General features: G+C 34.5%; 1 long non-coding RNA gene across 1 annotated transcript in view; it reads right to left on the bottom strand.

The window, feature by feature from the left end:
* Nucleotides 1-27,814, bottom strand: part of LOC145271436 (uncharacterized) — an 854,738-nt gene that overhangs the window by 6,924 nt on the left and 820,000 nt on the right. Inside the window, exon 6 of the long non-coding RNA XR_013865874.1 lies at nt 18,099-18,186. This is a non-coding gene — a long non-coding RNA (uncharacterized LOC145271436). The remainder of the gene's footprint in view (nt 1-18,098; nt 18,187-27,814) is intronic.

The raw sequence follows: 27,814 nt of genomic DNA, 5'->3' as shown, positions 1-27,814 counted from the left end.
ACAGAAGAAGAACAGGAACGTCTCCGTAATTAAATATCTATCTTCTATCTATCTATCTATCTATCTATATATCTATAAAAACAGAGATGTGTGTGCCACAGACGATTTCTGATTGGTTAATCCAATAATCACATCTCCTAAAAAAGTATAGTTCTTACGCTCTTAACTTTACCATAAAATATTTTGGTCTTATTTATTGTCCATCTTGGAAGGGTTTAATTTTTTTCTAACTTGCCATTTACAAATTAGAAAAATACGAAAGTTACAGACATCACAATCCAACCTCTGACTCAACGTCCGCCATTAACACAAGAAAGCAAACGCTGGCCAGATTATTAGTACTACTACTACTACAAACAATACAGCACGAAAACACGCGCACACACGCACACACACTCACGTCCACTACCGTCCTTGGCTACGTCACGTTGTTATGGCAACACGATAAATACACAGTAAATTTGATTTTCTTCATTTCTACGCAAATATTACGCAAATATAAATCATATAGAATATCTGTATGAATATAATTACACGTAATAGTTAAATAAAGATGATCATCGTATAAGAGAACCGAAAAAAAAAACTAATAGGGAATTTGTATAAAGTTGTATTTTCTTTATAAATAAATAGAAAAAAGGGGTGTTGATAAGACTATCGATACTTATACAGTTTAGTGACGACATTAAAAAATGGAAATATTGAAAAAAATTTTTATTGTCCGTAACTGTTATAGACTGAAGTTCTCCGAAAAAAAATTCTTACAGCGAAAAACAATTATTTATCACGACGACGTCAACGTGGCCATTTTGGAAATGTACCTAGCAGAATACCTCCATTTTAGGCCAAATTTCGCAATCTAGCCTTTTTTTTTCTCGCCATATTGAGATGCGCACAACACATCTGAAATTTTTTTACGTTTTTTTTTTTTTTTTTTTTAATCTGCAATTTTTTGGCCTATTTTTTTTTATAAATAAGAATACTATTGAATATGCAAAGAAATTGAAGAATGCAAAGAATTGAGGAATTTTTATACGAGATTATTTTCGAAACATGCTCAGTTGGACACGCATGGATAACTTCGAAACTTCGTTTATTTACTTCTGTTACAAATTAAAAAAAAAAAAAAAACACCCCAAAAATGGCATCTGTCTTCGCAAAAAAAAAAAAAAAAAATCTCATTCTAGTGGGGGGGAAAAAGGGCTAGATTAGCCTAAAATGCAGGTATTCTGCTATGTACGGCAGTTACCTGCCCTTGGGGAATTCCTGGGCCTGCAATAACATTTCCAAAATGGCCACGTTGACGTAGCCGTGATAAATCATTGTTTTTCGCTGTAAAAAAAAAAAACTACTTGATCAAATGAAGTGAAATTTTTTTCGGAGAACTTCAGTCTATAACAGTTACGTACAATAAAATTTTTTTTTCAATATTTCCATTTTTTAATGTCGTCACTAAACTGTATAAGTACCAGACTATCAATACACACAAAAAAATATAGATTTATTTTTGGGTAAAGTTCCCCCGGGTTTTCCTTTCACTTCAGTAAATAATGGTCTTTTGTTATATATATGGCGTACTATTATCTTTATATATATGATGTTTATGTTTATATATATGTATAAGTGATAGTGTCTGTGTGTGTCGGTGCGTCTGTGTGCATTTCCCTACGTTAAAACTCTGTCAATTTTAAGCCTACAGATTCGAAATTTGATATACAGGGTACTGAGATTTTGGAAAATCGATGTGATAGGTTTTCGACAGAAATTTGGCGATTAAGTGGTCAATATTCAACAATTAGACCTTTGAGAACTCTACCAAACTTCTCCTACAATTTAAGGTCTGAACACGTGATATTTTATATATATAGATTCCTTGGACATGGATCTAACTTATTAACTTTACTTGATCCCTAAACAATAAATGTTACGAGGTCATAATAGGGGTAAAAGTTTTAAAAAATTGACCTTTTTTTTTTCCTAAGCAAACACTTCAAAACACCTGGGCAACGCCGGGCACCGATTGCTAGTGTAACGATAAATTCCTTCAGTTAAAAATATTTGTCGGAACATGTTTCGTTCGTCGGGGACACCAAATCGTCTATCACCGTCTAGAAAACAGGGGAAGTAATGCAAACAAGGAAAAGCCTCGAGAAATATGCCGGATAACCATTCCCCCCTCCCCCTTCACTAAAACATAGAAAATTGAAACGCGTAACTGGGGGGGAAAAAAGAAGAGAAAGAAAAGACAGAAGAAATAAAAGAGAAAGATAAAAAGAAAGGAAGGGAACGAAAAAACGAGAAAGAAAAAAAGAAAGGAAGAGAAAGAAAAAGAAGAAAAGAAACTAACAAACCGAAATGCTTTACACACACACACACACACACACACACACACACACACACACACACACACACGTGTATTAGGTTGGTTGGTTGTTTTTGTTTTACGGCATATCAACCCTTTTCAGGTTATTTAATGCCGAATGCGGTGATTTTGAAGAAAACTTTTTTAATAGAATATATTTGTTTTTTTGCAAGTCAGTTTCTATTTAACCCATAGTTGGGACCCTAACAGGTGCTGCCACTTCGGGTCAGAGTGGACCTGGTAGCAATGGCAATGAAGTGATTTTGGACGGGTACTTTTGCTAGTATATATAAACTAGCACGGATACCCAGCGTTTTTTCATTATCATATATCAACACAATCGTTACCCCCAACAAAAATTTCCAAAAATAAAAAGAACGAAATGAACATACGAAAATGTAATACCCCCCTCCCCCGAAAAAATAAAAGTACGTGACAAACTCCCCACCAGATATTTCGGTAGAAGGGATACGAAGAGAATCTATTCTCCGGATAGTGAGCAACTTTTTATGACTATATTCCAGTTTAAGCGAATATCTTTTATTCTACCTCAGTCTAGAAAGATGACCACCTCTTAATCGTATATTTTGCAAGAATTATACTATATATAGGAATAAATGAAACATATATTAATCAAATTGTGAACAAACAAACAAACAAACGGACACGAATACGAAGTTAATGGTAGCCGAATGGATACGGCCTCCGCTAATCGAGCCAGAGATGTCTCGTGTCGCAGGGTTCCCTAACCCTAACCCTAACCCTAAACCAGACATCAACGCAAAGTGGAACCACTTTGCTAAACAAACCGACATTCCTGAATTTTTTGGAATTTGGATTCTTCGGACTACTATCTTGTTTTGGCCGATATAACTTCCGACCTTCTTCAGGTGTATTTTGTAGAACACACACACACACACACACACACACACACACACACACACACACACACACACACACACACACACACACACACACACTCTCTCTCTCTCTCATATATATATACAAAGGGCGAATGAACTCTTTTTCTGAGTCAACGGCCAACTAGCACCGTGTATATTTGTGTGTGTGTATATGTGTATTGGGGTAGAGAGGGCTCCTGTAAGCCGTGGTGAAGGCAACCTTTCTAGGAGAAGCAAATCTCCGATTTAAAAAACAATAAAGCGGAAGACCAGTACCCGCATTAAGCTGGTCTGCAGTTTAATTTGTTGCTGGCTATCTTGCTCTTGCTTGTTGCTGGATCTCAACATTTTAACCGAGAGAGAGACTTAGCTGTTGTACAAAGCTAAGACTCTGTAACATCTTTGTATGGATACTCCCTCAGGTATTTGGAGTCATGGATTTTAAATGTCTGAGGGAGTGGCACTCGTCTGACAAGACGTTGCAATCATCATATATATATATATATATATATATATATATATATATATATATAACTACTTCATTTACTCACATAATTTAATATACAAAAGTATAGATTTATGCGTAAACTTTAAGTATTTACTTCAAAAGTGCTCAATACGTAGGTAGAGCTAGTTAGTAATTTATAAAATATATATGGCGATTAAGCTAAACTGATTATTCGGCGTTTCATCCACTCTAGGATTCGTCAGGCTTATGCGCGAATTCTATGGTTGTTTCTCGCTTTTATATGCCCCTCTTCTGTTGAGGATTTTAGTTAGCCAATATAGCCATATATATATATATATATATATATATATATATATATATATATATATATATATATATATATATATTACTTCATTTACTCACATAAAATTAATATACGAAAGTATAGATTTATGCGTAAACTTTAAGTATTTACTTCAAAAGTGCTCAATACGTAGGTAGAGCTAGTTAGTAATTTATAAAATATATATGGCGATTAAGCTACACTGAATATTCTGCGTTTCATCCACTATAGGATTCGCTAACTAAAAAAAAAAAACGCGTAACTGGGAAAAAAATGAAGAGAAAGAAAAGACAGAAATAAAAGAGAAAGATAAAAAGAAAGGAAGAGAACGAAAAAATGAAAAAGTTTTGCTTGGATTGGCTAACTAAAAATTCTCAACATATATAAAAACAAGAAACAACCACATATAAAAAACAAGAAATAACCACAGAATTAGCGCATAAGTCTGACGAATCCTATAGTGGATGAAACGCAGAATATTCAGTGTAGCTTAATCGCCATATATATTTTATAAATTACTATATATATATATATATATATATATATATATAGTTTAGTAGAATGGTAATTAATAAAAACTGAAGAAACTGCTTTATTATATAACTCAGTCCATCTATGAATTCTGATGAAGCTAGTCGGATATTTCCTCTTCTTTTTGAGGATTTCCCCCTAGCTGAAACAATATGTAAACTCATTCTGGACTCACAGTAATAAATTTCATATATACTGCTCTGGCTACACATTGAGCACTCTAGTCCGGTTTTTTTCACCACTGGTAAATATATATATATATATATATATATATATATATATACACACACACACACACACACACACACACACACACAAATATTAATATAAAAATATCATTATTTACAGATACTATCGTGTCCTAAAACAAAAAAAAAAATGCTCAAAATACCAGAATATTCGAATATCCATAAAAAAAAATTTATCCAAGAATGGGATATATATATATATATATATATATATATATATATATATATATATATATATATATATACTAGCGGGGGTACCCGGCGTTGCCCGAGTGTTTGTTTCCGGGACGGGGGGGGGGAATTTTAAAAGATGTTATGGTAGGTAAGTAGGAAGGATCAAACCCGGAGTCATGAGTAAAAGTAGGAAAATAAAGTGTGAAAAAAAAACAAAAAAAAACATCTGCAACGTTAACAGTTCGGCCACCAAGAAAAGTCCATTCCAGTTGTTTAGGAAAAAAAAAAAAAAAAACGACTACGGTAGGTCGGCGCGAACGTGAAAATATAATGTGAATTGTCCAGCACGCTAACCACTACGCCACAGAGCACTGCAGCTTAGTTTAGTGATTTTAAATAACTTCACATGAAAGAACAACGAAGCAAAACCGGTGTTCTCTTCTCAACTGTTCCTTGTGAACGATCCCCAAACGGTGTTAAGTGGTGGCAGGGGGAGGAGGAATTTATTAGAGAGAAAATATTTTACCACTTCCATTGATCTTAACCGATTTTGGCCGTGACTTCTCAGCAGAAAAAGTATAGAAATCTAAGATTATCGAGGAATTTGAGAAATAATAAGCCTATGACACACCTCAGATATTGTTCTGCCGTTTGTGCATATTATATTTGCATGAAATATCTTGATTTTTAATCCTATTAATGTCAAAATCCGCGGGAAAAAATGAGTTCATTTTATTTATATAGATAGATAGAAGATATATATATATATATATATATATATATATATATATATAGTGGAAATGGTAATTAATAAAACCTGAAGAAAGTGCTCAATACTGTTGTAGAGCAAATATGCGTTTTTTTTTTTATTACCGTATCTTTCTGTTGAGTAACATTATTTCTTTACAGAATTCTGTAAAAGTCTGAGGAAGCTATGGACGGCCAAATAAACGGCCGGGTAGCTGAAACAATAATGTAACTTAACAGAAAGATACGGTAATAAAAAATAAAACGTGTATATATATATATATATATATATATATATATATATATATATATATATATATATATATAATTATTTTTTCACTATAATAATTAAATACCTACTTAATTTACTCACATACTCATACAAAAGTATAGATTTATGTGTAAACTTTAAGTATTTACTTCAAAAGTGCTCAATACGTAGGTAGAGCTAATTAGTAATTTATAAAATATATATGGCGATTAAGCTACACTGAATATTCCGCGTTTCATCCACTCTAGGATTCGTCAAGCTTATGCGCGAATTCTGTGGTTGTTTCTCGTTTTTATATGGTCCTCTTCCGTTGAGGATTTTAGTTAGCCAATCAGCTTTCTAGTATCCACCGCGCCCCTTCCTATCAGCCAATGGGCAGGCATTTTATCGAACAAAGGATCTGTTTTAGAACTAGGTTAGTGGTTTAAGGCAGACCTTTTCCTCCTCCTCGAGAAACAACCACAGAATTTGCGCATAAGCCTGACGAATCCTAGAGTGGATGAAACGCCGAATATTCAGTGTAGCTTAATCGCTATATATATTTTATAAATTACTATATATATATGTGTATATATATATATATATATATATATATATATATATATATATATATATATATGAGGGGCGTGCAATAAATAATGCCCCTGACCCACTTCCCATAGCAGTAGAGCAACGAAACTTGGCACAGTTATTAGTCTTTCTCTACATAGGAATCACCCAGAGTTATGCATTTCTCCCATCGTTTGATGCAGCTCTGGAGACCGTTTTTGTAGAACACCCCAGGTTGCTCCTCCAACCACGACGTGACTTTAGAAATCAAGGCTGCATCATCTGGGAAACGCTTTCCTTTCAAAAACAACTTCATGGCTGGGAACAGATGAAAGTCAGAGGGTGCAAGGTCAGGAGAGTATGGAGGATGGGGAAGGATTTCATAACCACACGCCCGTGCTTCTGATCTGGCGACATGCGAGTTGTGAACCAGAGTGTTGTCCTGCAGGAGGAGGGCACCTTTGCAGATCTTGCCCCGCCTCTTGATTTTGATAGCTTCCCTTAATTTCCTCAAAAGTGAAGCATAATAGACTCCTGTAATTGTGGTACCCTTTTGCCAGGAAATCTGTCATAACTACTCCGTCCTGGTCCCATGACCTTGCCAGCGGAGGACTACACCCTTGCCTTCTTTGGAGGTGGTGAGTCCAAATGCTTCCACTGCATTGACTGGGTTTTGGTCTCTGGATCATAGTGATGGACCCAGGTTTCATCCTGTGTAATCATTTTTTTGAAAAACTTTGACTCATCTTCTTGTGGCACATCTCCAAATTAATCCTCGAGCACTCGACGCGTTCTCGCTTCTGGAATGGTGTGGGCAACCTGGGGATCCATCTGGCAGACACCTTATGCAAATGGTCATGAATGATAGTTTCCACAGACCCTGTACTGTACTTGGACTATTTGGCGAATAGTAATGCGCTGATCTTCCAAAATGGCAGCCTCAACTTGACGGACAGAAGTGGGGCGACCAGGTCTGGGAGTTGTTTTCGCAGACTTCCGGACATGTTTGAATTCACGATGCCAGGTCATATGATGGGGCATTATCACCATAAGTTTCTTTCATTTCATCAAAAGTCTCCTGCGGTGTGCGTCCTTTCAAATACAAAAACCAGATCACTGCTCGACATTCAACAGGCTCCATTTCACACCTGACTCAGTTCAAACACCTGTAAAACAGAAACCACAATTAGTTCAGAGTTGTAATTTGCCACATAACCTGTAGAGATATAAATCATTGCACATGCAAAATTTCAGCTCGATCATACAATTGGAAGTGGGTCAGGTGCATTACTTATTGCACGCCCCTCGTAGATGTGTGTGTGTAAATATATATATATAAATTCGTATTCCTGTCTGTTTGTTTGGTTGTTCACAATTTCATTAATATATACAAAACTATACTCCCTTTACGCTCTCATTTATTTCTATATATAGTATGATTCTTGCAGACAATACAATTAAGAGATCATCTCATTTGCATATTATATTAAGAAAAATCGACGGTATCTTAGTTAATGTTTCTAGCGAGACAATCGTTATAAGTGTTCTATTTAAAATTGTTATTTAATAAATTTTAAACAATAATTATATTGATAATATATTTAATTTAATTTATTTGGAATTATTACTCCAACATCGATTTTTTAAAAATCTTTTTTAGAGTTATTGGCCGTTCGGAACATAAACAAAACAAAAAACTATCACCAAATAAGATTTAGTAATCTCAATAAATTTCTAGCTTGAAAAAAATAATTCCGAGTAGATAGAAAAATATTTGGCTTTTATTGTTTTTTTAAATATTCAAACAAAAAAAAACTTATGAAAAACTGAAAAGATTTCATTTGTTTGTTTTTCTTGTTCTTTAAATCGGTAAATATTTGCCCCCCCTATAAATACCACAATTTATCTCATCACATTAATCTCATCAATTACAAACTTAACTAACGTAATTTAACCCCTAAAAAAAAATATGAAGACCTACGTTTAAACAGCCTTTATAAACAATATGAAAGAAATTTAAAAAAAAAAAAAGAAAATTAACAGTTTAGAGTGGGGGATCACTTTTCCATATATATTTAATGTAAAATGAGCACCCACATTTTGGCCACCAAGCGTTCAACGAGACACGTCACCTGTAGCATTTATTTAAGTTTGGCAAACGAGGGGAGGGCGCAAAACATGACAAATACATTTTTTTGTGCGAACGGGCATAGTGAAGTGTCTTATCATATCGCGTAGGAATCTTTAAGCGGTTATTTCAAATAAGAAAGTTTTTAAAGAAATGCATCTGGGCAGGAGCTGCTAGAAAGGACTTGGCCTGCCTTGATAGAGTTCAAAATAGACTTCGTAGCCTCATAAGAGATGTCCTTTTCTCTTCCCTGCAACCTCTATCTCACAGAAGAGATGTTGCGAGTCTGTCTCTGATGTATCGTTATTTTCATGGAAAGTGTTCGACTGAGCTTCAGTCTATGGTCGCCCCCCCCCTCGCCAAACTTTCACAAGAAACACTCGTCTAGCTGAAAACACTATCAATAATTCCCCCCACTCTTTATCTGTGCCTAAACCTAAACGTAGATTCCATGAACAAAGCTTCTTTCTTAGAACTGCACGCCTGTGGAATTGTCTTCCGTTTTCCTGCTTTCCGGCTGACTACGATATGGTTGTCTTCAAGTCTAACGTAAACAAGTTCTTGATGAGCCGTTCCATATAAGTTATCAAATTTACCGAATTTTCATTACTAATGTTTACTATATTGTCCAATTTCTACTGTACGCTCTTTAACCCTTATCCTTGAGTGGCCTCTTGGCCTTGATAACGTGGTGATGCCTGTGTAAATATAAAAATAAAAAATGTGGTTCATTTATTTATTTAATTTTTTCTTTTTTAATCGATCTTAGAAATAAAGGTAAGCATAAGCATCTTTATATTTTTCCTTCTTTTTTTTTGGGGGGGGGAGGGGGTGAGGGGTATTCAATTGTGTGGTTTTCATTACTAAAAAATACTTAATTATTTTTAATAAATTAATAATTTATTTATTTTATTATTTTGTCACCATTTATGAAAGCCATAAATCGCTCAAAAATAAATAAGATGGTTGGATTTCATGTTATTTCATTGTTTTCAATTTTAATTCAGTAAATGTCTATAACATCTAATAACCTACTACAATATATTTTCTTTTAAGATATTTCAATAAAAATGGTTGGAAAAAAGACGCACAACAATTTTTACTCACAGTAAAGATTTTTTTTTTTTTTTTTTTTACACAGTGATCACCACTTATCAAGGCCCGGAAGCCACTCAGGGATAAGGGTTATTTTTCCATATCGTACGAAGTATTCTCGGCATGATTTCATAGAAAACTTGATAACTCAAAAATTATTTATCTAGCCAGGCTAAAATTTTGCATGGTGGCGACTGTTATCAACAAGTGACAGATCCGTACATCAACGTTTAAAAAATAGCAAGTTGAAATTCTATCAATATTATATAAGATTGAAGACTTTGTCCGCTACAGTATGGACCAAAGAGTGAGTCTCTATAATGCATAGAACCAAACTCGTCGCCAAAAGTGTGAGTTTCATCGTTGACCTATATTTCCCAAAATACAAATAGTTCTTAAATTATAATATATATTTTAACCAAGTTTGGTGACGATTGGTCAGGTGATCTGGATAGTAAGGTGTAAACACACACAAGCAAAAATATAAACCTCTACCTCAACGTAAGTAACTAAAATCAAAGACGATATTAATTTATTTTTATTAATCTCGTGAATGGTTCGATTAATCCTTTCTACGACGTATAAACCTATTTCGGATAATTCGTAACCCTAAAATCGACGGCACAATACTACACTATTCAACACTGCTAAACTGATACGAAGCTGTTCTGCTTGAAAAGGGTGCCATTTTCTTCTTATTCATATTTATATTGACTCTTTGCTTTAAAAATCTAAAGTAATTACGTGTTTAATTTTTTTAATATCCCATTTTGCTGTTTCGGATTATTTTACTAAAGTAAGTAAAGCTTAATTTTTTTTCAAAACTGATTTTCTTTCTTTGTTTTTGGATATTTCGTTGATATTATATAGTAAGAGTGTTTAGCAGAAAAGCCAACACACGACTACTGAAACGTAATATTTGACTTTAAAATCCCCAAATAGGCCCAGAGATTTTCTATATTTTCTCACTGTAGAGATCCGTAGATACGGGGAAGCCTTTTACCCAAATAGTTTCTTTCCTCGAACTACTAGACTTTGGAATTCTCTCCTGGGTCGCTGCTTCCCTGACTGTACTGACATGCAGAAGTTCAAGTGTAACATGAACAAACATCTTGCTGATCAACTCCCTATATAGTGTCCCTACAAATTTAGTCCCAAATAGTAGCCTCTCACATCTAAGTGGCGCTCTAATTTGTATGGGGTGAAAAAAAATCAGAAAAATGAAATAATTAACGTCATTGTTTTAAAACATATCTGAACAGACATTAGTAATCTCTATATAAATAAAATGAACTCATTTTTTCCCGTCGGATTTTGACATTAATAGGATTAAAAATCAAGATATTTCATGAAAATATAATATGCACAAACGGCAGAACAATATCTGAGGTGTGTTATAGGCTTATTATTTCTCAAATTCCTCGATAATCTTAGATTTCTATACTTTTTCTGCTGAGAAGTCACGGCCAAAATCGGTTAAGATCAATGGAAGTGGTAAAATATTTTCTCTCTAATAAATTCCTCCTCCCCCTGCCACCACTTAACACCGTTTGGGGATCGTTCACAAGGAACGGTTGAGAAGAGAACACCGGTTTGGCTTCGTAGTTCTTTCATGTGAAGTTATTTAAAATCACTAAACTAAGCTGCAGTGCTCTGTGGCGTAGTGGTTAGCGTGCTGGACAATTCACATTATATTTTCACGTTCGCGCCGACCTACCGTAGTCGTTTTTTTTTGTTTTTTTTTCCTAAACAACTGGAATGGACTTTTCTTGGTGGCCGAACTGTTAACGTTGCAGATGTTTGTTTTTTTTTTTTTCACACTTTCTTTTCCTACTTTTACTCATGACTCTGGGTTTGATCCTTCCTACTTACCTACCATAACATTTTTTAAAACTCCCCCCCCCCCCGTCCCGGAAACAAACACTCGGGCAACGCCGGGTACCCCCGCTAGTACAAAATAAATAAAAACAATAGGCTCAATAGCTGATTCCATAGTCAGCATTTGTATTAATTTGGCTATTTTTTTTTTTTTTTTATTCCTTTGTGAATTATGTTTGCTAAGTGAAAATGTCATTCTTCTTTCCAAATATGCAAGAAAAATTTCAGATCTACCTGCCCCATTAGATAAAACGGAACCACCCATTTTCCGGCAAGTCGTCCAATGCAGCTATTTTCCTTTTAAATGCATATCCAGACTTAACAGAGGTAGATATTTCTAAAATAATAGCAAATTGGCATTTGGAAGGCAGTTAAACATCGTTTGCCTCTGATAAATGAAAAGTCTATTGTGAATAAAGTGAAGATCTTATGTTTCCAGAAAGCAAAACAGATAAATAGAACATCTTTATCTGCATTCCAAGAAAAACTTTTTCCAGGAAAAGCTAGATACGCTGTTTGACATTGCTTCTTATACATGCAAACTACCCATTTTAAGCTGTGATGACAAAAATGTTAAGTGCAACAAGGAACATTGCCAGACTAAGCACATACTATGTACCTGTCCTTTGGAAGAGAAGGAAAGATTATTTTCTGTTTTATTTTTTTTTTAAGTATGTTTGATTAACAAAGTCATGTAAATTTTTAATTAAATGAATTTCCATGCTTGTATTTAATGTTTAAACACTTGTAAAAGCAATTATTACCATTTTCATATGAAATAATATTTTGATATTAATTTGTTTGTACAAAATATAACATTTTATATTTCAGGTTCCAGTGGAAGAAGGGAATATTTAAAAGATCAGAGAGCTAAAAATGGACCCAAGGGTACTTTCCAGCTTGATCCAATAGACATTGCTTCTTGTACATGCAAACTACCCATTTTAAGCTGTGATGACAAAAATGTTAAGTGCAACAAGGAACATTGCCAGACTAAGCACATACTTTGTACCTGTCCTTTGGAAAAGAAGGTAAGATTATTTTCTGTTTTATTTTTTTAAGTGTTTGATTAACAAAGTCATGTAAATTTTTAATTAAATGAATTTCCATGCTTGTATTTAATGTTTAAACACTCGTAAAAAGCAATTATTACCATTTTCATATGAAATAATATTTTGATATTAATTTGTTTGTACAAAATATAACATTTTATATTTCAGGTTCCAGTGGAAGAGAGGGAATATTTAAAAGATCAGAGAGCTAAAAATGGGCCCAAGGGTACTTTCCAGCTTGGTCCAATCGACAAAGCTGACATAAAAAAAATGTAAAAAGAAAACAGAAAGATTAGAACAATAAAAGAGATTATGTTCATCATCTAATGATGTGTCAGCATCGGATGATGAGGATGCTGTCCTTTCCCACTCCAGTCCTAATAGTGATTCAACAGAAGTTGAATACTTTGAGCCAGAGAGACATCCCACAGACCCTTACAGTCTTATCAAAATCCCTCGATATACTATGGAATTAATCAGGGGTGATATTTCTTCCAACCTTGGAGCCAGCCTTGCTAATGCGTTGATTTTAGATTTAGAGGCTATGGGCCTTCTCAAATCTAATGTCGATATAAAAGATATCATTGAGAAATGTAAAATAGATAGACAAAAGGCAAGAATGAAAGAAAATGCCCATGAAAGACACGGTGAAATCGTTGATAAGAAGCACATGTTAAAAGAATACCCCCCCCCCCAAATAAAAAGAACGAAAAACATACAACTGTGTTTGGTGCTCATATTTTTTGCAAACCGCTCGTGAAAACTTTATTTTTTGATCAATTAAAACAGCATTTGTTAACTTCCCCTTTTTTCGTCCGGACCAGCATTCGACCTGTTGAGTCGACGAATCGACCACGTGTTCTAACGTCACTGTATCTCCCCTTCGCTTTGGTCCATCACAAGAGACATGTGTGCAACGCTCTACTGAGCTTAATCCTCTCTTTCTACAGGCCGGCTTGCCACTTCGCGTTGCTCTATTGCATTCCCCCTTTCCTTCCTTGCACGTAGTCCTCAACGGCTGAATGAACACGTGTACACCCAAGACTTTCATTTCTCAACAGAAAATAAACGACATGTTTATTGTATTCCAGCATTTGAGTTATTTGTTTTCTTCATTCAATTCGTTTCATTATTTTTTCTTGTAGCGAGTTATTTTATATCCTGGTCCGCAACACATCAAAAAACATTTTTTTAAAAACGTTCTTATATGAAAGATTCCTACGCGATGTGATAAGACGCCTGTATCATGTAAGAAAAACACTACCAAAGGCGGTGAAATGACACAAAATAGGTCTAGGGGTTCATACCATGCAAACGGTAAATTTACGGCGGATTTGATTATCAGATTTGTTGTCAGCGACCTCGAATACCCCTAAAAAACGAAAACAAAAAAAAACTGTTGTAGCCTGCACGAGCCTTTTCTCGTCTCACACAAAAACACATTTACACACGCGTACATATATTCACGTTCGCGTACATACACTCACGTTCACGTGTATATACACACACGCTAACGTACACACATGTAATCACACACGACGTCACTTCCTTTCAATGGAAACCCACACATGCGCAAAAGACCACCGGAAACACCTATAAAAGAAAGAGCAACAAGCGGCTTCTTCCTTTTTTTCCGACCTGCCTTTCCGAGGTGGTTGGTCGGCGCACCAGCCGCCACTGTTTCGCCCTTTACTACTATGTGGGAAAAAAGGCCAACAGATAGTACGTACACTCTTTCTCTCTATATATACACCATTCACACCACTTTCTACTATGTGGGACAAAGAGCTAATGGACCGTACGTACACTTTATATGCTTTCTCTCTCCATGAACTGGATTGACATTCTCACTCTTTCTCTCTCTATCTACTACTTGTGCCAGAGAACATCACCGCGTAGCTGACGGCTAACATGGCGCACAGTATAACTGATGTCAACCCTCTATATTTGTCTTTGACTACACGCTACTATATTACTCACTTCTCTTCCCACGCGCGAACAAACGATAGTGAGATGAACACACATTTCCTTTTCTTTCTACAACACCAATCCCGCAACAAACGATGGTTACACCCGCGCGGACATGAACACGTGTTATAACTAAAACATTCATTCTTTCAACAGTAAATAAACGACACGTTTATCTTATCCACCAATTGAGTTTTTGTTTCCTTCAATTTCATTCGTTTCATTATTTTCTTTTGTAACGGGATTAGGATTTATATATCTTAGTCCTCTACAATATATATATATATATATATATATATATATATATATATATATATATATATATATATATATATATAAGGTCGCACATTATTGTTTAAAGAAGTCGGGGATCACTTTTCTATATCAATTTATCATAAAATTAGCACCTCTTTTATGGTTATAAAATGTTTACTTCAATTTCAACTTTTCAATGTTTCCTTCAATTCCATTCGTTTCATTATTTTCTTGTAGCGCGTTAGGGTATTATTATATCCTGGTCCGCAACATACATGAAAGTTCTTGCGGAATTTTTAATTTTGATTTCAAATGATTTTTTTTTTTTTTTTTACAAAGGAGTCAGCATTTATTTGTTATTTTGTTACATAGGCATTACCACTTATCAAGGCCCAGAGGCCACTCGAGGATAAGGGTTGAAAAGTGCACAGTAGTCAATTGGACAATATAGTAATCGTTAGTAATGGAAATTCGGTAAATTTGTTATATATATATATATATATATATATATATATATATTGTTACATAGGCATTACCACTTATCAAGGCCCAGAGGCCACTCGAGGATAAGGGTGTAAAAGTGTACAGTAGTCAATTGGACAATATAGTAATCGTTAGTAACGGAAATTCGGCGAATTTGTTATATATATATATATATATATATATATATATTGTTACATAGGCATTACCACTTATCAAGGTCCAGAGGCCACTCGAGGATAAGGGTCAATAAGCATACAGTGGTTAAAGGGACAATGTCGTAATAATCGTTAATAGTGGAAATTTGGTAAATTGGATTACTTAAGGGGAACAGTTCATCAAGAATTTGTTTACATTAGTCTTGAAGACAATCAGATTGTAGTCAGCTGGAAAGCAGGAAAACGGAAGACAGAAACAATTTTAGAAAGTATATTATTGTCTTAACAGAAGAAAATATAATATATTAAAAAAAAAAAAAACTGAAACTTTGTCGTGTGTAAAGTGTAAAACTTGAAATAAAAATATTTTAAAAAATTATTTTAAAATACCTAATATTTGGTCAATTTTCAGATTAGGCCCACCTCCTCCAAAATTTTCTTTTAAATGACAACTTTTATACTTTTAGACTATGCTGAATACGAAAATCGCATTGAAAGTTTGCAGAAATAATTAGTTATCGAGATATAAAAAGTATTATGCATTGTAATCTTTGGCGGCCATCTTTTTACGCGCACGCGCGTTATAAACAAATCTACTCATCCATGACTGACACAGCACGCGCGTAAAAAAGATGGCCGCCAAAGAATACAATGCATAATACTTTTTATATCTCGATAACTAATTATTTCTGCAAATTTTCAATGCGATTTTCGTATTCAGCATAGTCGAAAACCTATAAATGTGATCATTTAGAAAAACATTGTGGAGGTGGACCTAATCTCAAAAAGATTTGTGCATGTGCTGTCAGGGAGCATCCATTAAAAAAAAAAAAGAATAAAAAAAAAAAACGTATACGCAGAGTCCATGTTTCCCGTGAAGTACAAAACAAAAAAATATATATTTTCTAATATTGTCAATTTCAATATCGTTTTTTGTTTATCGCTTCTAATTATTTTTATGTTTGTCATTTTATTTATAAAATTACGCGCTAAAAATCATTGTTTAAAAAATTCCTGCATAATCAAAAATCATTTATGGTAAACTTTCAGATTCGGTACTCCAGTCCACCTCCACAATTTTCTTTTCACTGACGACTTTTAATGGTTTTCGACTATGCTGAATACACAAATCGCATTGAAATTGTGCAGAAATAAGTAGTTATCGAGATATAAAAAGTTGTATTATGCATTGTATTCTTTGGCGGCCATCTTTGTTACACGCGTTCGAGCGCGCCATAAACAAATCTACTCGCGTAACAAAGATGGCCGCCAAAGAATACAACGAATAAAACAAATTTTTATATCTCGATAACTACTTATTTCTGCAAAATTTCAATGCGATTTCCGTATTCAGCATAGTCGAAAACCTTTAAAAGTCGTCATTGAAAAGAAAATTGTGGAGGTGGACCTAATCTGAAAAAACACCAAAAAAAAAAAAAAATCTGTTTTCTAACATTTGAATATTCCATTTTATTTATAAAATGACGTCAATATTTTGCTATCCAATCAAATGGCATTCTTTCAACCGGTGTAATACGACTTATGTCCCATTTTTCTTCCTCGTACATTTGTTTCCTTAAAGTGCAAGAGGGTCAATATTTTTTTTAGTTTATGTTATACAACTTTAATAATTCGTAACATCGTGATTTGACGGTGTAAAATACTTATGAGACCCTTCTAGAGTTGTCGAACTTACTTTCGACTTTGCCGGGCTTAACTGCAAGACTGTTGATTTTTTATGGGTTACTTTTCGGGTACCACGAATACCCCCCCCCCGCCCATGTTAAGAACGGCTTTCGGAATAGACACCACAACCTTGTCAGCAATATACTCGAGGTACTTGTACAGTTTAATCAAGACATTACCACAAATTAAAATATCGAAAAATGGTTATATTGTACGTATATGTTATGGAATGAAGTTCTCCGAAAAACAAAAACAAAAAAAATTACACTTAATTTCATCAAGTAGTTTCTTTTTTTTTTTTTTTTTTTACAATGAAAAAAAAAAAAACAATTTCTTATGATACTGAGCACAAAAGGTAACCATGTTTCGAATTTTAGGAAGAAAAGCTAGTATTAAAGATGGGGTGGGAGTGTCGGCGCTTTAAACTGAGTTATCTCCCCGTGACGTGTTCAAAAAATTCAAAGATGGCTGACTTCATTGCACTTTCATAAAAACGTGTTTTTTTTCGCTGTAAAAAAAAAAAAAAAAAAAAAAAAAAAGAACAAGACTACTCGATCAAATTAAGTTAAAATTTTTTTTCGGAGATCTTCAATCCAAAACAGATACGTACAATATAACTTTTTTTATATATATTTTCATTTTTTAATGTCTTGATTAAACTGTACAAGTACCATGTCTGAACACCTATAAAAGTTGAAATGTCGAACTGAACAATTAGTTGGACGTAATGTAAAAATGTACCGAATTTAAAACGGAACGAAATTTAAATTTCCGTTCCATTTTTGAAACGACCGTAAAACAGAGCGTTCTCAGCAAGTTTTACCTTTGGTTATGTTTTTCTCGAGTTCGATGGGTAAAATAAAGGTGCTTCTACACTTTATTGCCGCAATTGAAGACGCCATACTTTTCTGCTGTAAAAAAAAAAAAAAGAAATTACTCGATCAAATTAAGTGAACATTTTTTTTTCAGAGATTTTCAGGTCTAAACGGATACGTACAATATAACCTTTTTCTAATATTTTCATTTAAAAATTTTTTTTTTTTTTATTACATTTTCACCCCAAACAAGGCAAATTGCCACTTTGGTGTAGGGGGCTACTATCAGGGGAAACAACTACTGGGGTACTATGTAGGGATTTGGGCAGCAAGATGTCAGTTCACGTTACACTTAAACTTCTGCACGTCAGTACTGTTGGGGGAAGCAGGAACCTGGAATGGAATACCAGAGTCTAGCGGTTCTGGGGAAGAAACTATTGGAGTAAAAAGATCTTTTACATCTAGGGATCTCTACAGTGTGGGGGTGGGATTTCGCTGCCTGTCGGGTTTGTCGAGGGTGTCTATGGTCGTGGGGGCACAAGTGATTGCAGTTCGTCAGAGCATTCACCACTAAATACTTGTAGAAAAGGCAGAGGGATGCAACATTTCGTCGATGGGACAGAGGCTGAAGCTTAGATGCCAGTTCAGGGCCTATCAGGTTTGCGACTCTCTTTTGAACCTTGTTAAGGAGCGAGAGACTAGTAGCAGATGCACCAGCCCAAATGTGACAGCAATACTCCATACATGGGCAAATGGTGGCCTTATAGAGGTACAGGATACTTTTGGGTGTTAGTAGTTGTCTAGCACGGTAGAGAGAGCCCACCTTCCTTGTAGCGGCCCTGGCAATGCCTTCAGTGTAATTGTTCCAACTCATGTTTCCTGTGAACGTTAGGCCAAGGAGTTTGAAAGATGTACTCTCAGATAAAGAGTCGTTGGCCATTGCTATGGGTGGTAAAGAGGGTTTCTTGTAATTATTGAATGAAACTAGTTTAGTCTTGGCAGCATTGAATGTGACCAACCATTTTTATCCCCCATTCCACTACAGACTGGAGGTCATCCTCTAGTGTTTCTGCCATTTCTTTAGAAATGTGTTCATTCGTCTTCCTGTTGTGCCTGCCATAGAGTGTAGTATCCTCAGCATATATACCCATCTCAGAGGCAATTTTGTCGGGGAGGTCATTTATGAATATCAGGAACAATAGAGGTCCAAGGATAGAACCCTGGGGCACCCCCGCATTTATATCATATTGTTTAGATGTACGACCGTCGAGGACAACCTGAATTTTTCTCTTATCTAAGAAGGATTTAATTATGTTAAGTATTCTACCAGGGATATCGTATGATCTAATTTTCCTGAGGAGACCCTCATTGCCATACCCTGTCAAAAGCCTTAGATATATCTAGAGCTACCACTCTGCCCTCTCCCGCTTTATCCAGTGAATGGTATATACGTTCAGAGATTACAGTTAGGATGTCTGCTGTGGAACGGGCTTGTCTAAATCCATATTGTTTGTCAGTCAGAAGTTTAGCATCTGTAAGGTGATGGACTAGAGCATGGTTAATTAAGGTCTCAAATATTTTGGCAAAAAGTGGGAGGAGGCTAATGGGGCGATAATTTGATGGGTCAGTCCTTTCGCTAGAATTATTGAATACTGGTACCACAGAAGCAATTTTCCAACAGCCCGGAAAGCAAGATTCATTAAGGCATTTGTTGTAGAGTTTGGAGAGAACTGGAGCTACTTCGGCTGAGCACTTTTTTAATAGCACAGCTGGGATGAGATCGGGTCCACATCTTGATTAAACGGTACTTGTACAGTTTAATGAAGACATTAAAAAAATGAAAATATCGAAAAAAGGTTATATTGTACGTATCTGTTTTGGACTGAAGATCTCCAAAAAAAATTCAGGGTTTGTATTACTGTACACATAGGTTAAAAAAAGTTGTCAAAAAACAAATATATAATAAATAAATGTTATCAAAGGCAAGATAAGTTACTTTTCTACCAAACTGGATATATTTTTCGTGTTTTTATTCAATGTAAAATGTTTATTCAGCCCCCAAAACATACAGTGTTTACCGATGTATTGGAAAATTCAAGATGGCGCCAGACTCTCTTTTTAACACGGTAAGTTTGGGAAAAGGTGTTATAAATAATAAACTAGACAAACTACTATTAAAAACCCACCGAATATATGTCAACCTATGTCACGGTAACATATATTGAGCGAGTTTCTAACAGTATTTTGTCTAGTTTTATATTTATAGCACCTTTTCCCAAACTTACCGTGTTAACGAGAGAGTCAGGCGCCATTTTGAGTTTTTTTTTCTATAGTGTGGAAAGTCGATTGTCTGCCCCTTTCTGGTCTTATATTCCCAACATTGCCAATAGGTGTCGCTAGCGGTGTATCATTCAAAAACAAGATGGTGGGAAGTTTTTCTTCTATAAAAGTTCTCATAATATTTGATTTTCTTAAATAATAATAAAAAAACTACTTGATCGATTTACGTGATTTTTGGAATATGACATTTTCATGCAGTGACAAGTACGTACATTATAAAGATTTCTTTTCAGCATTTTATAGTAAAAAATATTACTAGTGGACCATTTATAGACTTGCACCAAACTTCCCACCATCCTGTTTTTTTAATGATACACTGCTAGCGACACCTGTTGGGAATATAAAACCAGAAAGGAAGGGGCAGACAATGGACTTTCCACACTAGGAAAAAAAACTTGGAAAATTAAGACATTTATAAGTTTTTGAGGATGTTGAAAACGAAAATAACGTTTAAAATTCCAGTAAAAAATATTACTAGTGGACCATTTATAGACTTGCATCGAATAAATTAACCTAAAATTAAAGTTTATTGCTTCCAAAAACCGACATTACTGGAGAAAATGAATCTTGACAATATTAAGAAGACATCTTTTTTTTTTCTTTTTTTTTTACAGATAATAATATCGGGATGATAGACTTTCTGCATGTTTAAAATTATTTTTTTAACGAGTTTCAGTTAGGTAAGGGGGAGCTGAACAGGAGGTTATGCAGAGTATCACACATGCATCACAAGTAGACCATCAGCTGACCCTCCATCAACTAGGGCCGCTGCAAGGAAGGTGGGCTCTCTCCACCGTGCTAGACAACTACTAGCACCCGAAAGTATCCTGTACGTCTATAAGTCCACCATTCGCCCATGTATGGAGTATTGCTGTCATATTTGGGCTGGTGTATCGCTACTAGTCTCTCGCTCCTTGACAGGGTTCAAAAGAGAGTCGCAAATCTGATAGGCCCTAAACTGGCATCTAAGCTTCAGCCTCTGTCCCATCGACGAAACGTTGCATCCCTCTGCCTGTTCTACAAGTATTTCAATGGTGAATGCTCTGATGAACTGCAAGCACTTGTGCCCCCCACGACATGAACACCCTCGACAAACCCGACAAGCTGCAAAATCCCACCCCCACACTGTAGAGATCCCTAGATGTAAAAGATCTTTCTACTCCAGTAGTTTCTTCCCCAGAACCGCTAGACTTTAGAATTCCATTCCAGGTCCCTGCTTCCCCAACTGTACTGACATGCAGAAGGTCAAGTGCAACGTGAACCAACATCTTGCTTCCCAAATCCCTACATAGTACCCCAGTAGTTGTTTCCCCTGATATTACCCCCCCCCTCTACATCAAAGTGGCAATGTGCCTTGTTTGGGGTGAAAATGTAATAATAAAAAAAAAATTATTTATCTGTTCGAAAAAAAAAAAACAAACACATTTTATAAAAATCCAATGTTGCTTTCATTACAAAATTGTTTTATTTCGGCAATAAAGTGTAGAAGCGCCAAAATTACTAGTTATTTTCTAAGGCAATGGAAAATAAGGCCCCTCTCACGTCCGTATATAACAAAATATTTGGGTTTGTATTACTGTACACATAGATTCGCAAAAGTTGGCAAAAAAAAAAAACAAAACAAATATATAACAAATAAATGTTATCAAAGGAAAGATAAGTTTTTAGTGTTTTTATTCAATGTAACATGTTTATTCAGCTCGAAAAAATATACAGTGTTTACCGATATATTGGAAAATTTTAAATGGTGCAATTATTTATCTGTTCATCATCATAAACGCTCTGATCCCCATCTGGCATCAATTGAAATGGATGGCTCTCGTTTAGGAGAAGCCCCGTGTTTTGACAAGCTTCTGGGTTTGTCATTTACTCCTGATCTGAAATGGAACACGTACATCAAATTTGTTGCCAAGGTCGCTGGAAAGATGGTGGGATCTTTCTACCGCTCCAGAAGATATCTCACTACTGATGCAATTCTCTATCTATATAAAAGCCAAGTACATCTAAGGATGGAATACTGCTGCCATATCTGGGCAGGAGCTGCTAAAAATAGCCTATCCTGCCTTGACAGAGTACAAAATAGACTTCGTGGCTTAGTGAGGGATGCCCTTTTCTCTACCCTGCAACCTCTCTCCCACAGAAGAGACGTTGTGAGCCTATCCTTGTTTTATCGTTATTTCCATAGCGGGTGCTCGTCTGAGCTCCAATCTCTGGTCCCCCCTCGCCAATCTTTCACGAAACACACCCGTCTAGCTGAATCCACTGTGAAAACTTTCCCCCACCACTCTTTATCTGTGCCTAAATCAAAACGCGGATTCCATGAACAAAGCTTCTTTCTTAGAACTGCACGCCTGTGGAACTCTGTTCCGTCTGCCTGCTTCCCACCTGACTACAACTTGGATGTCTTCAAGTCCAACGTTAACAAATTCCTAATGAGCCGCCCCCTTAAGTAAACACTTCATCAAATCTCCCCACTAACGTACTGTATTTGCAATAACCCTTATCCCTGAGTGGCTTCCGGGCCTTGATAAGTGTTGACCACCGTGTAAAAAAAAAAAAAATCTGTTCGAAAAAAAAAAAATTTTTTATAAAGATCCACTGTTGCTTTCATTACAAAATTGCTTTATTAAAATTGTATTTTCTTACCCAAACTTTTCAATAACTGTTTTTACAATTATATTTCGATTCACAGCAAAAAAAACCCAAAAAAAACAAACAAAAAAAAAAACACAATAAAAAAACAACCCATGGTACTCCTTGTGCGTTGAGTTCCATGGCGACCAGCATTAAAAAACAAGCGTCGCTCCCTTCCTGGCGCATGCGCACGTAACATTTTTTTTATTTACTGACGTTGTTTATAAACGATTATTTGTCATATTATTTATTTATTTATTTTGAAAAAAAGTTTTACTCTTTAAGAATATTAAAAGAAAAAACGTTACTAAACATTTATTAATAATAATGTCTCACTTTTACAGACATTTGTTTTTAAATTTCGTTTCAAATGACGATATTTATCGACTTTTTTTTAATAGCATTTGCGGATGGGTAAAAACAAAAAAAATAACTAAACCATTTACTGACAATTTCTCACTTTTACAAATATTTTTAACAAATAAATGTTATCCAAGTCAAGATACTGAGAAATTGTCAGTAACCGGTTTAGTATTTTTTCTTTTTCGTTTTTTACCCATCCGCAAATGCTATTTAAAAAAAAGTCGATAAAAGTCGTCATTTAAAAAGAAATTTAAAAACAAATGTCTGTAAAAGTGAGACATTATTAATACATGTTTAGTAACTTTTTTTCTTTTAATATTCATAGAGAGTAAAACTTTTTGGTGCAAGTTTGAAGGGTCAACAACAAATTAATTTAATTTTAATTGTTTTTTTTTTCTTTTTTTTTTAACGGAGAAGTGGGTTGGGTACTCCTTTGGCGTTGAGTTACATGGCGACCAACATTAAAAAAACAAGCGTCACTCCCTTCCTGACGCATGCGCACGTTACGTGGGTGCTCAATTTACGTAAAATTCTTCATATCTTGGAAACTACTCGTTTGCTGGAATTTTAAACGTTATTTTCGTTTTCAACATCCCCAAAAACTTATAAATGTCTTAATTTTCCAAGTTTTTTTTTCTAGTGTGGAAAGCCGATTGTCTGCCCCTTTTCTGGTCTTATATTCCCAACATTGCCAATAGGTGTCGCTAGCAGTGTATGATTAAAAAACAAGATGGTGGGAAGTTTTTCTTCGATAAAATTTCTCATAATATTTGATTTTCTTAAATAAAAAAAAACTACTTGATCGATTTACGTGATTTTTTGAATATGACATTTTCATGCAGTGACAAGTACGTACATTATAAATATTTTTTTCAGCTTTATATATATAGACTTGCACCAACTTTTTTAAAAAATAAATAATGTGACAAATAATCGTTTAGTTACTACAACAACGTCAGTAAAAAAAAAAATGTTACGTGCACATGCGTCAGGAAGGGAGCGACGCTTGTTTTTTTTAATGCTGGTCGGCATGGAACTCAACGCCAAGGGAGTACCCAACCCACTTCTCCGTTAAAAAAAAGAAAAAGAAAACAATTATTTAAATTAATTTGTTGTTGACCCTTCAAACTTGCTTTAATTCAATAACATGTTTAAAATTATTTGTTCGAAAAAAAAAAAAATTTTTTTTTTATAAAAATCCAATATTGCTTTCATTATTTCAAAATTATATTTTTTTACGGAAAATTTTCAATAAATGTTTTTACGATTATATTTTTGATAAATTTACCGTTTTCAGTAATTTATTTACCTTTTTTCCATAGTTCTTTCCGGAAGTTTAAGTTTTTTGTTATTTATTTCATGCTTCGGCCATAGTTTAAAATAATGGTGTCTTCCTTACATATGGACAGCAGGTGCGTGAAATAAAATGGCGTCTCCAATTTAAAAAAGAAAAAACACTAAAACACAACTCACTTCTCGGTTAAAAAAAAAAAAGAAAAAAAAACAATCATTTAAATTAATTCGTTATTTAGGTACTCGTACAGTTTAGTCAAGACATTAAAAAATGAAAATATCGAAAAAAAAGTTTAAATTGTATGTATCCGTTATGGAACGAAGTTCTCCGAAAAAAAAAATTCACTTAATTTCATCAACACGTTTTTATGAAAGCGCGTTGAAGGCGGCCATCTTCGATTTATAAAAAAAAATTGGGTTTGTATTACTGTACACACAGATTCGAAAAAGTTGTCAAAAACAAATATATAACAAATAAATGTTATCAAAGGCAAGATAAGTTACTTTTCTAACCAACTGGATATATTTCTTGTGTTTTTATTCAATGTAACATGTTTATTCAGCTCGAAAAACATACAGTGTTTACCGATGTATTCGAAAATTCAAGATGGCGCCTGACTCTCTTTAACACCGTAAGATTGGGAAACGGTGTTATAAATAAAAATAAAAAAAACTTGACAAAATATTGTTAAAAATCCACCGAATATATGTCAACCTATGTCACGGTAACATATATTGAGCGAGTTTTTAACAGTATTTTGTCTAGTTTTTTATTTACACTAGTTTTTTCCAAACTTACTGTGTTAAAGAGACAGTCGGGCGCCATTTTGAATTTTCCAATACATCGGTAAACACTGTATGTTTTTCGAGCTGAATAAACATGTTATATTGAATAAAAACACGAAAAATATATCCAGTTTGGTAGAAAAGTAACTTATCTTGCCTTTGATAACATTTATTTGTTATATATTTGTTTTTTTGACAACTTTTTCGAATCTATGTGTACAGTAATACAAACCCAAAAATTTGTTTGAATTTTAGAAATGCCAAAGGGAGATAATTCCAGTTAAAGCGCCGACACTCCCTCCTCATCTTTAATACTAGCTTTTCTTCCTAAAAATCGAACATTTTGCTCGGTATCATAACAAATTTTTTTTCCGCTGTAAAAATGAAAAAAAAAACAAAAAAAAAACTACTTGATGAAATTATTGAATTTTATTTTTTTTCGGAAAACTTCGTTCCATAATGGATACATACAATTTAAACTTTTTTCGATATTTTCATTTTTTTAATGTCTTGATTAAACTGTACAAGTACCGTTATTTTTTCTGGTAAATTTGTAATTTTTCACTGCAAGATGGCGTCCTTCAACACGGTCTCATAAAAACGAAGAAGAAAAAAAAGAAGACGTCACAGTCGTCTCCCTTTTGGCAGACGACTGTAACGTCTTCTTTTTTTTAAAAAAGGGTAATGTCACTAAATAGGGTTTGCGGAAGATATGAGAAAAACAAGATATTCAAATTGTTTCTTATTTTAAATTTTATTACTTGAGGAGTAAAAATTTAATTCCTTTTACCCATATAAACAAGAGAAATACCCGATTAAAATATGTAAACATTTTAAGATATCAAATTTTTCTTACGGAAACTTTTCAATAAATGTTTTTACGATTATATTTTTGATAAATTTACCGTTTTCCAATAATTTATTTACCTTTTTTTTTTCCATAGTTCTTTCCGGAAGTTTAAGTTTTTTTTGTTATTTATTTCATGCTTCGGCCATAGTTTGAAACTTGGCCTTTTGGTCAAGATCAAAGTGTAGTATCTGTTCTTCAGATGCTGCACTTCCATATCTTGTTCTCTTTCGGTGGAGGAGAAATCCTTCACGACTGAGACAATTTTTATTTTTGTACCTTTTCTCCACGTTAAAAAACGACCCTGGTGTCTAACTCTGCCCCGTGGGGAGGCATAGTAAATAGGTACACTTGGACAGCAGGTGCGTGAAATAAAACGGCGTCTCCAATTTCGGCAATAAAGTGTAGAAGCACCAAAATAAATTAATTTTTTACGCAAAATGACTCCTCATGTAATGATGTTTAAAAGAAGAGTGGGGGGAGAAGAGAGAGAATGGGGGAGAAGAAAGAGAGAGAGAGAGAGAGAGAGAGAGAGAGAGAGAGAGAGAGAGAGAACATAAATTAGAAAAAAAATAAATAAAAATTAAAAAATCCAAGGGATAAATCAGTATTTTAAACTACAAGGACCCAAGTTTGCCCAGCTGGGCAAACTTGGGTTCTTGTACCGGAAACATATTCAGTAATTTTCATTTTTGGAAGTTTTTTTTTTTTTTTTTTTTTTTTTTTTTGCATTTCCATGCACCAAACATGGATATAAATATCACTTAAACATGCGCTGGGTCATAAGCTTCATTTCGGTACCTAACTTGCCTGGGTGGGTTGCCTGTAGGCTGAGATAAACCGTGTCAGACGCACACAGTAAATCGAACTTACTAAGGAAGATTATAACTTCCGGTGAATACTGGGAAAATATCCAGTAAATAAAACGTTGTTTAGTAAATCGTTATTTTTTTTTGCATTTTTTTTTTTTTTTTTTTTTTTTTTTTGCATTTCCATACGCCAAATATGGATATAAATATCAGTAAAACATCCGCTGAGTCATAAGCTTCATTTCGGTACCTAACTTGCCTGGGTGGGTTGCCTGTAGGCTGAGATAACCCGCGTCACACACACACACACACACACACACACACACACACAAATTCAAAAATGCAAAAAAATAACGATTTACTAAACAACGTTTTATTTGCTGGATATTTTTCCAGTATTCACCGGAAGTTATTATCTCCCTTAGTAAGCTCGATTTACTATGTGTGTGTGTGTGTGTGTGACGCGGTTTATCTCAGCCTACAGGCAACACACGCGCGCACACACACATTAGGAAAAGTTATAATCTATATATATAAAAGCGAAAATGTATGTATGTATCTATGTATGTATGTATGTATGTATGTACGCTTTTCCTCGATGTCCACAAAAGGCTTCTTTCAGAGTAGCGCTCGCTCGGTTCACAACTTCTTA

This window comes from Euprymna scolopes, chromosome 46 (genome assembly GCF_053919585.1).
Source record: "Euprymna scolopes isolate OS-2025 chromosome 46, ASM5391958v1, whole genome shotgun sequence".
In the NCBI taxonomy this organism is placed as follows: domain Eukaryota; kingdom Metazoa; phylum Mollusca; class Cephalopoda; order Sepiida; family Sepiolidae; genus Euprymna; species Euprymna scolopes.
Note: the sequence above shows the minus strand (reverse complement) of the source record. Positions and strands in the feature narration are given on the sequence as shown.